This window comes from Pogoniulus pusillus, chromosome 3 (genome assembly GCF_015220805.1).
Source record: "Pogoniulus pusillus isolate bPogPus1 chromosome 3, bPogPus1.pri, whole genome shotgun sequence".
Taxonomy (NCBI): domain Eukaryota; kingdom Metazoa; phylum Chordata; class Aves; order Piciformes; family Lybiidae; genus Pogoniulus; species Pogoniulus pusillus.
The window spans coordinates 18,628,968-18,642,663 of record NC_087266.1 but is presented as its reverse complement, the minus strand read 5'-3'; the positions used below and the strand labels follow the sequence as shown (position 1 = coordinate 18,642,663).

Here is a 13,696-nt window from a genome sequence, read left to right as displayed (position 1 = left end):
GTGTTGAGCTGTGCCTGCCCTTCATGCAGATACCAGCCTCTCAAACAGCCCATATGACACTGCAGAAATGCCCACAGGCAGCCCATGGGCATCCTGTCTCTATACTGAATACTGCATGGTGCCCGAAACTGAGTCATGCTTACTGTGAACCAGCCTCTGAGGTGTGCTTGCTTACTCTCACATCCCTGAGCTCTAGCAGGTGGCTTGACATTGCACAGCTGGGTTTGTCTGATGGAGTGCATCTATTTTAGAGGAAGTGTGGAACACCTCTCTAAGGGCAGCCTTAGCTCACTCAGACCAGAGTTATCTACATCCTTTTCTTCAGTCTCAATGTATCAGGTGTATTTTCCTCTGCTTGATAAGAAAAAGAAACTTGGGGGAAATCCTGTGTTATCTTTCCAGATTTTTGCTAGAGCTCTTATATCTTGTGTAAAGAAGTATGAAGGCCTCAGCTTAATTTAAGGTAAACAGTATCTTGTGCTCCATCTTCACTTGACTTGCTGAATTCTGTTTCTTACCCTCAAATTTGTTAGTGGCTTTGCCTAGTGTATAGGAAAAATAACAGTCCAGTGGTTTAGATTTCACTGAATCTGGAAGGATTTAGATCACGAGTTCTGCAAACCAAAGTGTGTATCAGCAGTTCTTTGACTAAAATGCTCAGGATTACCAAAGAGAACCATAGGTCATTTTAACTTACTGCAATAGAATGTAGTGAGCCCTTCAGTAATAGATTACATTAGGTACTACACAAACTTTTTTGTAACTGATTTTGGAATATATTAAGACAGGGATTAGTAGGCTGAGTATTTTAAACTGATGAAGAAAAATATTAGCAATTAAAAATCTCTTCTAGGGATTTTGAAAATGTGATAAGAAGCAAATGACATCTGGTTATACTAACATCTCTGAGAAAGCCTGAACCTTCTATATAGTATTGCTCAGAAGATCTTGATGAAATTTCAGCAGTGGTTCTCATGCAGCAAGGTGAAAAAGTGACCACAGAGCTGGCCTAATTCTCTGCTGGTTGTACTTGCAATATCCGGATTAAAAGCCCCTGTGCAGATTTCAGGTATGTCTTCATCTTGCTTGTAATAGCACTTTGACAACAGAGCCTCTCCTGCCATATTTTCCAGGATGTGATGTTTTAGTGTTAGCATGAAACTACTAATTGTAGTAGTAGCTTAGGTAGTAGCTTATGTAGCATTATGTAATGCTACATAAGCAAAAATGCTGTATTCTGTTCTGCTACCATTAGCATTAATGGTGTGACTAGAGTGCTATTGAAAGATAAAGTGGGTTAAAGTAAGAACTGGATTCTCTTCTTCTATACACAGTTGTAACATGGAACTACTGCCATCAGATTTTGTACATGTGGGAGAGTGAATATTAAAATGAGCCTTTGCAAATACACTGAACTCTACAGACTTCTGGGTTGAATAATGACAGACATTTCCACAGGGAATGGTAGTGCTTTTGAGGATCTTAATAGTGGGTGATTGCATTTTAAGTTGGAAATTTTAATTGCTAAGCAGAGGTATAAAGAGAAATCTAACTTAACCACTTTAATGGTTTGTTGCATTTGTGAACAAGGTTTTCTAAGCCTCAATATTTGTACAGTAACACCTGAAATGGGCCTTTGCATAAAGTAATTTCCCCAAAGCCTAAGTTGCCTAGAACTGACTTCCTATGGTAAGGGATTTTCTGAACAGTTGTGTAACATGTATTTCTTACATTCTCCTAAAGGAGCTAAAAATTGACCTTTCAGAAACAGAGTTTGGAGCAATTACTTGCTCTTCAGCAGTCTCTTTGAAACTTTGCTTCACAGCATTAAACCTTAGAGATTCTGCCCTGTGTTTTTCCTCAAGGCATGTGAAGTTTGATCACTGACTTGCTCTCTCTGTGGGCTGAAGCTAGTTTTATTTCTAAGAAAATGCTGAACTCCCTGGAGCATATAACTTGCCATAATACATTATGCTCATTTCGCCCAGTTGTGTATCACTAGCTGTTGTCAATTCCCAATGCTTCTGAGAAGTTGCAAAGCCAAAACGAACCCAAACAGATTTTTGACAGAACTGGGGTGATGGAGACTTCATCCTAATTACTAATCAACTTATTTAAACTTTGTGTTTCAAAGTTGGCTTTGTATCTCTTACATAAATAACAAGAATATCCAGAAATACAGCAATTCAGGACAAGAATATTGCCCTACCTTTTAGACTTTGGTATGCTTTGACTTCAGTAATATCCCAGAGCAGTGAGTTTCAGAGTCTATTCAATGTGAAGACAAACCTCAATTTCAAATGCACAAGTTGGCAGCTACGTAGTTTGCCTCTTCTTGTACTACAAGACTAAGAAAGCACACAAACTGCATTTGCTAGTCTACTTTTATGTTTGCAAGACTTTTGCTAGATCTTGACCCAGATTTTCTAAGGAATGTTTACTAAAAAGTGACCTAAATAATATTGACATCCTGGTCACCAAACTGGAAAAACATGAACTTGACGGGTGGAGCACTGCTGGATAAGGAATTGGCTGGATGGTGGCATGCAGAGAGTGCTGATCAATGGCACAATGTCCACCTGGAGACCAGTGACAAGTGGTGTCCCTCAGGAAAGCCGAGGAGGGACTATTTACAAAGTCTGGTAATGACAGGAAGAGAAGTAATGGGTTAAAACTGGAAGAGGGGAGATTCAAACTAGATGTTAGGAAGAAATTCTTTACAGTGAGGGTGGTGAAACACTGGAACAGGTTGCCCAGGGAGGTTGTGGATGCTCTGTCCCTGGAAGTGTTCAAGGCCAGGCTGAAGGAGGCCTTGGGCAACCTGTTCTAGTGGGAGGTGTCCCTGCCTATGGCAGGGGGTTGGATCTGGATGATCCTTGAGGTCCCTTCCAAGCTAAACCATTCTATGATTCTATGATAGTACTTCCCATTTACAAACAGCTTAACAAAACAGAACTTAGGATAAAAGTAAAGGAAGGGAAGTGGAACAGCAAATACAGTTTCCCTAAAGGAGAGTAGTGATAATTTAGAGTTGCCATCTGATTTCTCAGGGCAAGTGACAGTTACCTATCTCCTATTCTCCTTGACACAAGTACTTTATGCACTGGTACTTGTGTCAATTCCAGTGGATCGTACACCTGCTTTAGTTTTTGCTGTTGCACGCTGAAATGCCACTCTGTAATTTGGGTTCCCAAATTACCTTCCAGTCACCTGCTGTCCTTTCCTGCTGGACAGTTCTTTTTGTTAGTCAGTCATTGATGACTTTGTTCTTTTTCACATAGATGATCACATATAAAGACACAAATAATCCTTGTCCAGGAAAATTGTTTTATGCAGAGCTTTCCATTCCCCCTGTAGAAGCTGCTGCAACCCCAGGCTGCAAGGAGGGTTTTAGATTAGGATGGCTGCTAGTCCCAAGCACATTTACGCTTGAGTTAGTTTGCCCAGGCTTTTCACACATTACTGCAGTTAGAATCCCTGTTTTAAATTTATACCATGCTTTTTCTGAGTGGCTGACTTCCAACAGAAATACAACGAAGCATAAACTTCCAACAGAAGGTTTCAAGCTTGCCCATGTCTCTTCAGCAACTTTTCTATCCACGTGATGCCAATGGAGCAGTGCTCCCATCCTGATTTCACTGCTCAAGAAAAAGCTGGGGAGCTGTTGTTTGGGGTTTCTTTATTTGGTTTAGGTGTGGGGGTTTTTTTCCTGATTTTTCTTTTCAGTTTTTTCTCCTAAGCCTCACACTTGCATATTTGAATCTCTTCCTATTTATTTCTAAGGCAAAAAGTTATAATTCAATTACATCTTTTTTTTTTTTAATGCACTTCCAGTATTTTCAAATCTCTCCCAATTCTGTAGTCTTTTAAGCTGCAACAATCAGAGCTGTACACTGATTTCAGTTGAGGTTGTATGTACATTTAAGTTGATCTTAGCCACATAATGTATTGTCTACATTGATAGCTCTTCCTCTGGAAACAGTATTATTAACATATAATGTGCAAAAGCAATTTTTTACCTTCTCTACCCTGTGCAAACTTCATTTGTCATTGTGCTCCTAGTATACCAGCACTGATGAAATTCCCTCAGTCTCTTGTAAACTGACAATAGAAATTAAATTTACAGGGCTTAGCCGAAGCAATGAGGGAAACAATTATCAGCTGTACTTACATGATAGGAAATGATGTAAAGAAGCAAGGAAAGCCAAATCTTTGAGATACCAATTTTCAGTTTTCATGAAAAGCCCCAGCAGTTTTGATTTGCTCCATGTAGAAGAAACTCCATGTGGAAGAAACTCCACATAGAAGATGATGAGCAATCAGCGTGGAAACCAGAGTAGCTCTCTGCTTGATATGTTAAGTGGGAACGAACAACATATTCTGTTTAAATATTTTTTAACTATTTTCAGCCCAGCTTTTGCCATCAAACTTGGTTCCTCTGCAAGTTTACGTGATTACTATTAGCCAAATTCAATTAAATGGGAACAAAAAGTAGGGGCCTTAGAACACAATAATATCGTACAAATTTCATGTAAATAGCTATCGGGAAAGAAGGAAATGACAACTTGAGGTGTCCCCACCTGGGAAAGATTGACCAAGCAATCTCAAAATCCACACCAGGCAGTGCTCTCCAGTTTGACTCATCCAGAAAAGCATTACAGTTAAACCAGTGCATCCAGTTTCCAAGCACACACAACCTCAATCAATATAGTTTCATGGAACAACTTAACTATTTTGTAATTTCAACTTCAGCTGCGTCTGCAGTGTCACATCTGTTTGTATGTGCCATCCATTCAATCTCTGATCATCAGCAAAGCTTATGAATAGAAAACTATTAGAATATAGAGCCTTAAGAGGACTAAGTGAAAGTAATTTTTCATTTAAATTTAATCTTATTTCATTGTTCTGGTACTCTTGCAGCATTCTCTCCCACCTGGTTCTTCAACTGCCTTTGAGGTATCCTTAAGAGTAGCCAAAGGCTGTGGCTTTTAGTATTTTTTCTAAAAGCAAAGCAATGTTCTTGCATCTTCCAGACTTTCTTCATACACAGTGAAATAATAAAAAAAAGGAGCAGCCTTTAAGTGTATTTGGACATATAGCACACTGAAGTTCTAAGCATCCTAGAATTATTTCCACATTCTCTCTTTCCTGCCTTACGTTTCTCTTCACTGAATTTTAATGGCAGGCGATTTGTTCTGATAAGATTCGATTGCAAGATAATAACTGCTGCAAGAGCAGGTGCTCTCTTAAGGATAAATTATCTTACAGTTTCAAAATTGCATCTTTGTAGGTGTACTGATGATAAAGCTTTGAGATTAATCTAGCTCTGCAAATTAAGACCCTTGATACACTCCTCACTTGCTAGGCTTGTGAGGTTGAAAAAAAAAATAGAATCTGTGGTGGTATCCATTTCAAACAGTGGAGCTGTAGCTGCTTTTAATGACACATGCTTTTGCTAATACAAGCTAAATTCCTTCAGAAGCCCAGAATGTCTCTGGACTTACGACCTTGTACTCAGTTCTAGCAGATTAACTCTGAAACAAGCCAGCGATTCCAGTGGAGGCACAGCATTTAAAACAAGAGAGGAATTGTATTCAGCCTCTACTTCTTGACATAATTCTCATGCTAGGACTTTTTTTCCCCCTACTGTTTTCTTCATTAGAGTTTTGTGATTAAGGGCTACACAGAGTTTAGCTGAAAACAACTTTGACAGAAATTGTTGCTTTCTTCTAATTGTGTAATAAAAGTGGGTTGGAGGAAGACTCCTCTGGAATATCCCCTTTAAAGAAGGGATGAGGTGTTTGTATCCTTTGGTTCTGCAGGCATTTTTTCATCTTTTGTGATGCCACTGGCATGCTATCAAAAATGTCCTGTATCTGGAAAAGACAAAGCCTAACAGTCTACTTTAGTTTTCACTCTTTTTCTCCAAATATATAAAAATATTCCACAAAATGCCCATCTTAAAAAAAAAGGAGTCTTATCTACTGTATTTGGCTTGAGTTGAATGGAAAGGTGGACCTCTATTTTGAGGTTTTGACATGTCCATTCTGGTAGAACATTTGACCAATTTTCCATATGACGATATCTCAGATGACAGAAAGGCTTGAGAATGTATTTTGCCTGAAAATTAACTCTCCTTCAACAGTCTTTCCTATTTCTACTTATTAATAAGGAAGTCAAGTAAATGCAGTAAAATTAGAAGGATTCAGGACCTAGAAATACTTCAGTGACTTATTCCTAGTAAAAAGCTCTACTTTCTAATGTGATTTTCTTTATGCACCAAATTGTATGTCTGTATCTCAGAACAGTGTGCATATGCTGTAGAAAAACAAACAAAACCAAAAGCATTTGCTTCAGCTCCAACAGTTGTATATATTTTTCAAGCTTTAAAACACTTGCGTCCAACTCCTTGGTAACCACATTCCTTTTTCTTTTTCCCCCACAGAAATAGTTTTATTAAAGTGACTGTTGTCTGGATTGGTTAAACTCTCCCTAGTACTTTACATCAAATTTTATTTCATTATAAATACTTGCCATTATTTCACTGAAGTGAATACCTCCATGATTATCATTTACTTTGATTTCTAGTGCCATGGATGTGACCCAGCTACAGCCACGTTACAACTAATATAAACGCTGTCACTAAAAAAACAATGCTGCCATTGAGGAACAACTTGTACTTGTCATAATAATTGTAACTGTGAATGAGATAAACACACGAAGTGGCCAGAAGCAGGAACTGCAGTGAAGTGTCAGCTGTTAGATGACAACCTTATGTATCAGTGAAGGCATGTTTGGGTGACGTGACACAAGAGCAGTGACATTAGCAGATGATGTCTCTTCTCAAATACAGTAAATCAGACAGCCTGTCCCAACCTTAACTGCAAAGCAGCTTGTTAACTTGACCCTTGTGCAGTTACCAACAGTTACAAAACCAAATCATAAAATGATGGTAATTGAAATAGATTGAATGCAAAGACTGCATAATACATATTTTGTGTATTAGCAAATTATTACCACAGGGATGGATACATTGGTTCACTTAGAAGGAACTATTAAGAACTGTATTTGAACTCCTTTACATGTGATTTTACTGCTTCCTGTCTTGAGCAGTAAAGGTAGTAAAATTTGGCCCTAAGATAGGCTGACACAACTGTGGTTATCTTTGCTGTAGTACCAGAGACCGAATGTCCAGAAGCACAAAGACATGTCATTGGAAAAGGTTCTGACATCTGAGAGATGCTTGGTGATAAAGCTGTTGGGCTTTTCACTCATCCAGACTCTAGGCCAGTGTAACATTTCTGCTTCTCATGGGCAAATTCATGAAGAGAAGCAGTGGCCTCTTTAAGTCTTTCATTGGCAGGAATTCATTTGGCCTCAGGATAAAGCTTTTGCAAACAACCTTACAGATTTTCAATGGTAAATGTGTCTGCTGGACAGCCAAGTTTCAATGTCAATGTCAGAGGATAAGCCTCCTCAGCTAGGTTATTAAACTAAAATGGCAGAATAGTTTGACACCAAGCCAACTGCCAGCACAGCAGTTCATTAGATTATCCTGACTGCTGGTTTTCAGGTGTTTTGATCAGGCTTTCAGGTGCTGATTTATCCTTTGTGTTTCTTGTGTTTTTCTGATGAGGAAGAAGAATCTCTCCTTCATGTAGCTTCCATCTGCACACCAGGTCCTTCATCTGAATGCTCCTGCAAGGGATTATTCCAGCTGAAGAGTCCTGGATTTGGATTCCTTGACTTCTTCTCTGGAGCGGAGGATTGTGGAGGTGCTGCTAACTGGAGGATCATGGTACTGAAGGACAACTAAGTGAGCTTCGCACAGCTATGGTATTTTGGAAAGGAAAGGGATAAATCCCTCCAGACTCATACCATATTATGCCTTTGAACTTGATCAAAGCAGAGATTATATGTATGCATGCAATAAGGGCAACTTGGAATGCTCAATGTTGCTACTGGAACCTTTATATTTTTATTGAAATCTAGTATTTTAATAATGTATGAAAAATACTTTCTGGAGTTAGATACATTTTATTGTAAATGACAGGCAAATTTAACAAGAGATATAAAAACTACTACACCAGACATTTATTGTAGTTTCATGAAATATTTAAAGTATCTGTGAATTGGATTAATCTAATAACCACCACATTCTTTCAGTTCCATTTGCTTCTAGCAAAGATTTTAAAAGGCACTCTAATATAATGATTGGAAAAATAAGTACAATTGATGTTCATTAAGGTAACAGTGTTATTCAAATACTAACAAAAGAATAAACAATTTGGGTTTAAACCATACAATTAGTAATAATAAAATTACCCTGTGATTTTTAGACTATGTAAGGTCTGCTTCTGTAAACATATTAATAGATGAGTATGTGTGTTGAGTCATATGCATAAATATTCCCAGCCACAGTGGCTAGCTTCCAGACTTGTACACTAAGTCCATGTATAACTTTTCATCTTAGGGCCATAATATGGGCAGAACTATACTTCTATCCTAGCTGATGTCACAAATCCTTATTGAATGAAAAAATAAAAGTATGTTGCATACCATTTAAGATAAAAAAAAAGAAGAATCATAAATTGCTTCTCCTTTCCAAAATGTCCTGTCCAGTAAACATCCCTTAGGTAGTACAATGAACTTTAATAAGAGTAAATTCTAACACACAACTGGATATTCACCGAGTAATGCTTTATGCCTTTGCAGATGAACTGAAAAAGGAAAGAAGCACTGGCCCAGAAATCTTCACTTTCAAATGCGATTCCAGGATTGATTCCTCAGTGCAAAGAAATTTAAAGCTTGGTTGTTTAGGCTTTTTTTTTTTTTTTGGGGGGGGGAAGGGAGTGTCTCCACAAAGAGCTGTATTTTGGCATTACTGCTGGAAGACAATCTTTTGTTTCTGGCAGTTATGGCATCCTTATCATTAACTTTATCTTTATAACCTACCTCTTACAGAACAGTGTAATTTAAGTTGATATGAGTATCTGAAAGCTCTCTTTATTGCCTGTAGTTTCAGTTTCATGGTTAAAAAGGATCCGATCCCTAACTACACCTCTGTTTTTACTGCCCTGTTTTATCAGACAAACTGCAACTTTACACCTTGTTGAGGAAGCAAGGTGAGAAGAAAACCACATTATACTGTTGACAAGAAAGATAAGGCTATTATTTACCTTGACATTTTTGAGCAATAATATTCTTCATGTAATAGGATAAGAGATAAAGCATATCCTCTGGCGATAATGCACAAATTGAAAGAACTTTCTTCACATGCTATCAAGAAACCATGTCCTAGTGCAATAATCCTATGTTTGAGCCAGCTCACAATAGACTATTTTGGAAGAAAAATGAGCCTCTAATTCAGTCAGCTAAAGTAAACACATTTTATCTGTGCACTGCACTGAATCCAAGACAATCTTTTTAGGTGACTGAATGAAACAGGGTTTGGTTTTCCCTGAGGTTTTTTTCATTTCCCTTGGAACTTACTCTGACCTGCAGGGAAAGGTTGTCTGAACAGGGAAGAGTATGTTGCATACTAAGAGCATCTGGTCAGTGGAACTGCGTATCTGCAGAGGCTGCAAGACACTTCAGAAGTTTAATGTATTGGAAAATATTCAGCTTCACGCCAGGATGTCCACGATGAAGAACAACAGAGAAGGAAGCATCAGACACTCTTACTTCTTACTTGGGATAAAATGGCATAAACAAAGATAGAACTGAAATTTTAGCCCACGGGAGCAAACTGCACATACCTTTAATAGACTGAGATGTTCAGGTTCTGTGGTGATGGCTGCTAGAGAAATGCCTGCTTGAAATACACTATAAAACACATAAAATCATCACAGGTTACACTCAATAAATGTCTCTAGAAGCAATTAAACCCACTCATACGCAATTCTATTTAATTTCATCACAGACTGTGTTATGCAGTCTAGTTTATTGGAATGTTTTTAAAAATTTGTCCAAAAAAATTTTAAAAATTTAGTTGGTAAGGTTCTCACAGATTCTCTGGAAGATTGCTCCTTCTTGTTTGCCAGGCTGCTCTCCTCATCCTCTCTTTCTCCCAACCTTCGATTCATCCTAAAATGTTATTATTCTTTTAAAAGCAGCTTTAACTGAAAATTCTTCTTAGTTCTTCCTCCAACCTTCCCTTCTTTATCGGACAGCCAGAGGGCGAGGTGTATTAATAGCAGCTGCATGACTCAGAGTTGGTAGCTCAAGTGGATCCCTTTGCACTGAGCTTTGCTGTTTTGGCCTCCCTGGTCATGCTGCCACAGAGCTCGTGGAGCACCTTCACTTTCTTGCAAACAAAAATAAATTGCAAAAGCCAGCGAGGGTTAGGACTGCCTCAACCTCTTTCCTGCAGAGGGATTCCAGTTTTCTTCACTCCCTTTTGGGACTGTCCAAGAAGAAATTAAAATATCTATACTTAAAACAGTGCATTCCCACCCCTCAGCCTGATTCTTTCTTCCATTTGAATGATGAAAATGGAACTAAAGACTTATCACTTCAATGAGAAGGCAGAGACAGCACTCTCCGTTCAAACTACATGATGTGTTCTTTCTCTGAAGGCTTCTCTTTTCCCAAGAGCCAGCCATCACAGCTTCAGTCATGACTGCTTGACCCTTCTCATCCCCTAACTCACCGCAACTCGAATCCCGTTCCAGCTCACTACGTCCCTCCCCACTGGTGCCATCGACAGGCCCGTGCCCCTCTATCTGCCCAACCACCCGCAGCTCGCTACCACGCCCCAGCCGCGCCTATTGCGCCCACAAGGCCCCCTGAACTAGGCGCCTGCCTTTTCCTCTCCAGCCAAAAAGGAGGCGAGTACTTCCTGGCGGGGCTTTGAATGAGAAACAGCCACGCTACCCGCTGCCCCCTCCCGGCCTCAAGCTTTCCTTTCCCCTCTGCCTTTGGAGCCGGCTGTGCTCACGGGAGAGCTCTACTCGTCTTCTCCTCACTTTTGTCAGCAGAGGCTTTCGAGGACCGCTGGGCAAGCAGACGTGCGCGGGTCGAGCTGGCCTCGGGCGATTTCAGCGGGGCACTCGTGTTTGCCAGAGCGGGTTCAGACCGAACATGCAGAGGGCCAAAGCGCACTGCCGGCTCTGGGGTGCCTCGGGCCGCCGTGTCCTGGACACTTGTCTGGCAGGGTGGGTGCTCGACGCCCTCTCCTCACAGCAACTCCGTTTGTTACCACCGTTGGAACTCTATGAAAGCTCTTATCAGCCCCGACTCCCGTGGGCACCTTGGCCGCTGTCTCCTCACACAGCTCCTTTCACGCACTGCCACCCCCGCGCCCCTCCGCCAGCGCCGGCACTACGGGCAGCGGCTTCGCCCCCCTGACGCGCATGCCCTGGCGCCTTGCGCATGCCCAGTGCGGGCGCAGAAGCAACATCTGATAGGGGGAAAATCTGTACGGCGGCGGTCGCCGCCATATTGCAGAGCTGTCAGCGGCGGCAGCGCTTGGTGCCTCGTCCCCGGCGGCGCCGCCAGCAGCACGGGGTGGCCCCGCAGCGCTTGCTGCCCCGTCTGCGAGGGGGGAGCTGCGCGGCGGGGGGGACACGCACGCACACGACATCGCCCTGCCCCACGAGGAGTGGAGAGCGCCGCACCGAGCACCCTACCCCGGCGTCCCGTCCCCCCCACCGCCCGACGCCGCGGAGTGGTGACCCGCTCACGGGGGAGCGGAACCCCAGGTGAGGTGGGGGCACCGGGATCGGCCGTGCCAAAGCCGGTGCTGCGCTGGCCCGACGGGGTGCTTAGGCGAGGGGAGCGCGGGAGGTTGTCAGCGGGCGCGGGGGCGGGGTCTGCCCCGCCGCGGCTCCCCGGAGGGCAATGCGGGGGTGGTGGGCCGCGGCCGTGGAGGCCCGCTCCTCTGCCGCGCCGTCGGGGGCTTGAGGAGGCAGCTTTCCCGCAGCCCTCGGGGGGCGGGGGAGACCAGCGCGCAGCGAGGCGACTTGTTGCAGCGGCAACGCGGCGTTGCAACGCGCTGCTCGCGTACGGGGCTTGCCGCCCCCGAGGCGGGGGTCTGGCTGGCTCCCCCGCCGCCGCGAGGGGGTGGAGGGCGGGCGCTTTGTCGGGGAAGCCCCGGGAGCGCGCCCTCGGCGTGCCTATGCCGCGCAGCCCCTCTCTGTATTATTCATGTTCCCGAGCGTCGTGGCTCTTGAGGTTACCGTAGACATGTGGCAGTCGGCTCGGCCAGCTGACTGTAGCAGCGTAGAAGAATAATAAGGAATTACTTCATAAACAAGTGCTGTGAAGCATCTGTTGCTGTCTATTGTTTTCAACAAACGCACATTTTTGGAGTCCTTAAGTACTGACCGACGTAATGGGCACAGCGGCTCTGAATGAGCCTTTGTGCATTGTTTTTTTGAATGGATTAATGTTTTGTACAAGTCGTGGGCATTTGTAATTAACCTTGCCGCTTAAAGTCTAGCTCAGATAAGGGGTTTTAATTTCAGCTTTGTGGAGTTCGTTTCTCTTTTGTCACTTTTCTTAATTTGAACGCGAGAAAAAAAAACTCTTTTTGGATTTTTTTGCCAACACGACTAATCAAATCGGTTGTAAGGTGCTATTAAGCTGTCTTTTCCAGTCTGTGCAGCAACCTAGACAAGTATTTCATGTTCTTCTTTCTGGTACAGGCTTTAAAAAGATGCCTTTTTTCCCCTGTTGTTGTTTAACCTGACTTATTAAAATTACAGGTCTGAGTTTTAATTCATTCCTCCTTCGTGACTGGTTTGTGTTAGGTCTCAGATGTGTCCCTGCATCTTACTCTTTTTTACTGTGCTTGTCATCTTGTTTATGTCACAGCAGTGTTTTGAAGGTGCATCAGCCTGCACAGTGCTTGACATATTCAGAAGATTGTAGAAATACCATTGTTGCTGTCAGCTTTCATATAGTGCGTTGGCACAGTGTTGCCGGGCAATGTGTGTTGCGAGGGGAGACGTGGAGTTGGTACACAGTAACATGTCTACTGTGATGAGCAAGTGTTTTAGTTGTTAAAGATATGAGACAAGTAGTAACTGTTTATTGGATTACAAGACTTACCTCTATTGATCTATTGATTTAGCATAAGAGGGGCTGTGAGAAAAATAAACTACGAGTCAGTTCAGTGTTCCCAGATAAGCAACTTCCCAGCGAATGGCAATTGCAGGGCAGTGGCCTATTTCCAAGCTTTGTGCTGAAGTGACACAGCTCTTCTATTGGGTTGGGAGACTAGAGAGCAGAAGTACAACAAATATCTTTAGAGAAGACACAAAAAATTACATGGTATGACATGCCAGGAGCTGTCCAGAGAGTTTTACTTGGGTGCTGACTAAAAAGATACACAAGTGTTTGTAGAGATGACAGAAAGAATTCTGATCTCACTCTCTGTCCCTGCAGTAGAGAGCATTGCAGGGTTTAATGGTAATGCAACTGCTAGAAAAGAGTTGGTTCACAGAAAATCAGGTACATCTGAAAAGAGAAATAATGTACAAGATACAAAGGTAGAGGGTTTTGATATTAGAAGGCAGTGCCTGGTAAAGAATGTTACTTTAGCTATTGCCTGCTCTCTTAACAGCCTTACTCTGCTTTTTTTTAAGAAGGGATACTTCTGTTGGCAGAGGTGGAGAGGGAAGTTATTTAAGATAGTGCTTTCATTGAATGTGTTAAATGCATCAAAGCTGTCCTATCACTTTGTATTGCATTA

General features: G+C 42.1%; 1 protein-coding gene and 1 long non-coding RNA gene across 4 annotated transcripts in view; one reads left to right on the top strand and one right to left on the bottom strand.

Annotated features, from left to right (window-relative positions):
- Positions 1–6,942: 6,942 nt before the first annotated feature.
- Positions 6,943–11,416, bottom strand: LOC135190222 (uncharacterized). The gene is made up of 2 exons (XR_010308457.1): positions 10,968–11,416; positions 6,943–10,405 (listed from the first exon to the last, which is right to left on the bottom strand). It is a non-coding gene; the product is annotated as an uncharacterized LOC135190222 (long non-coding RNA).
- A 39-nt stretch (positions 11,417–11,455) lies between these two features.
- RDX (radixin) overlaps positions 11,456–13,696 on the top strand; it is a 60,141-nt gene continuing 57,900 nt past the window's right edge. For 2 of the 3 annotated variants that reach the window (XM_064171278.1, XM_064171269.1), the window contains exon 1: positions 11,458–11,702. The gene's annotated coding sequence lies outside the window, so the exon portion shown is untranslated. Of the gene's footprint in view, positions 11,703–13,696 lie in introns of all 3 variants that reach the window. The other variant, XM_064171263.1, reaches the window with a different exon arrangement.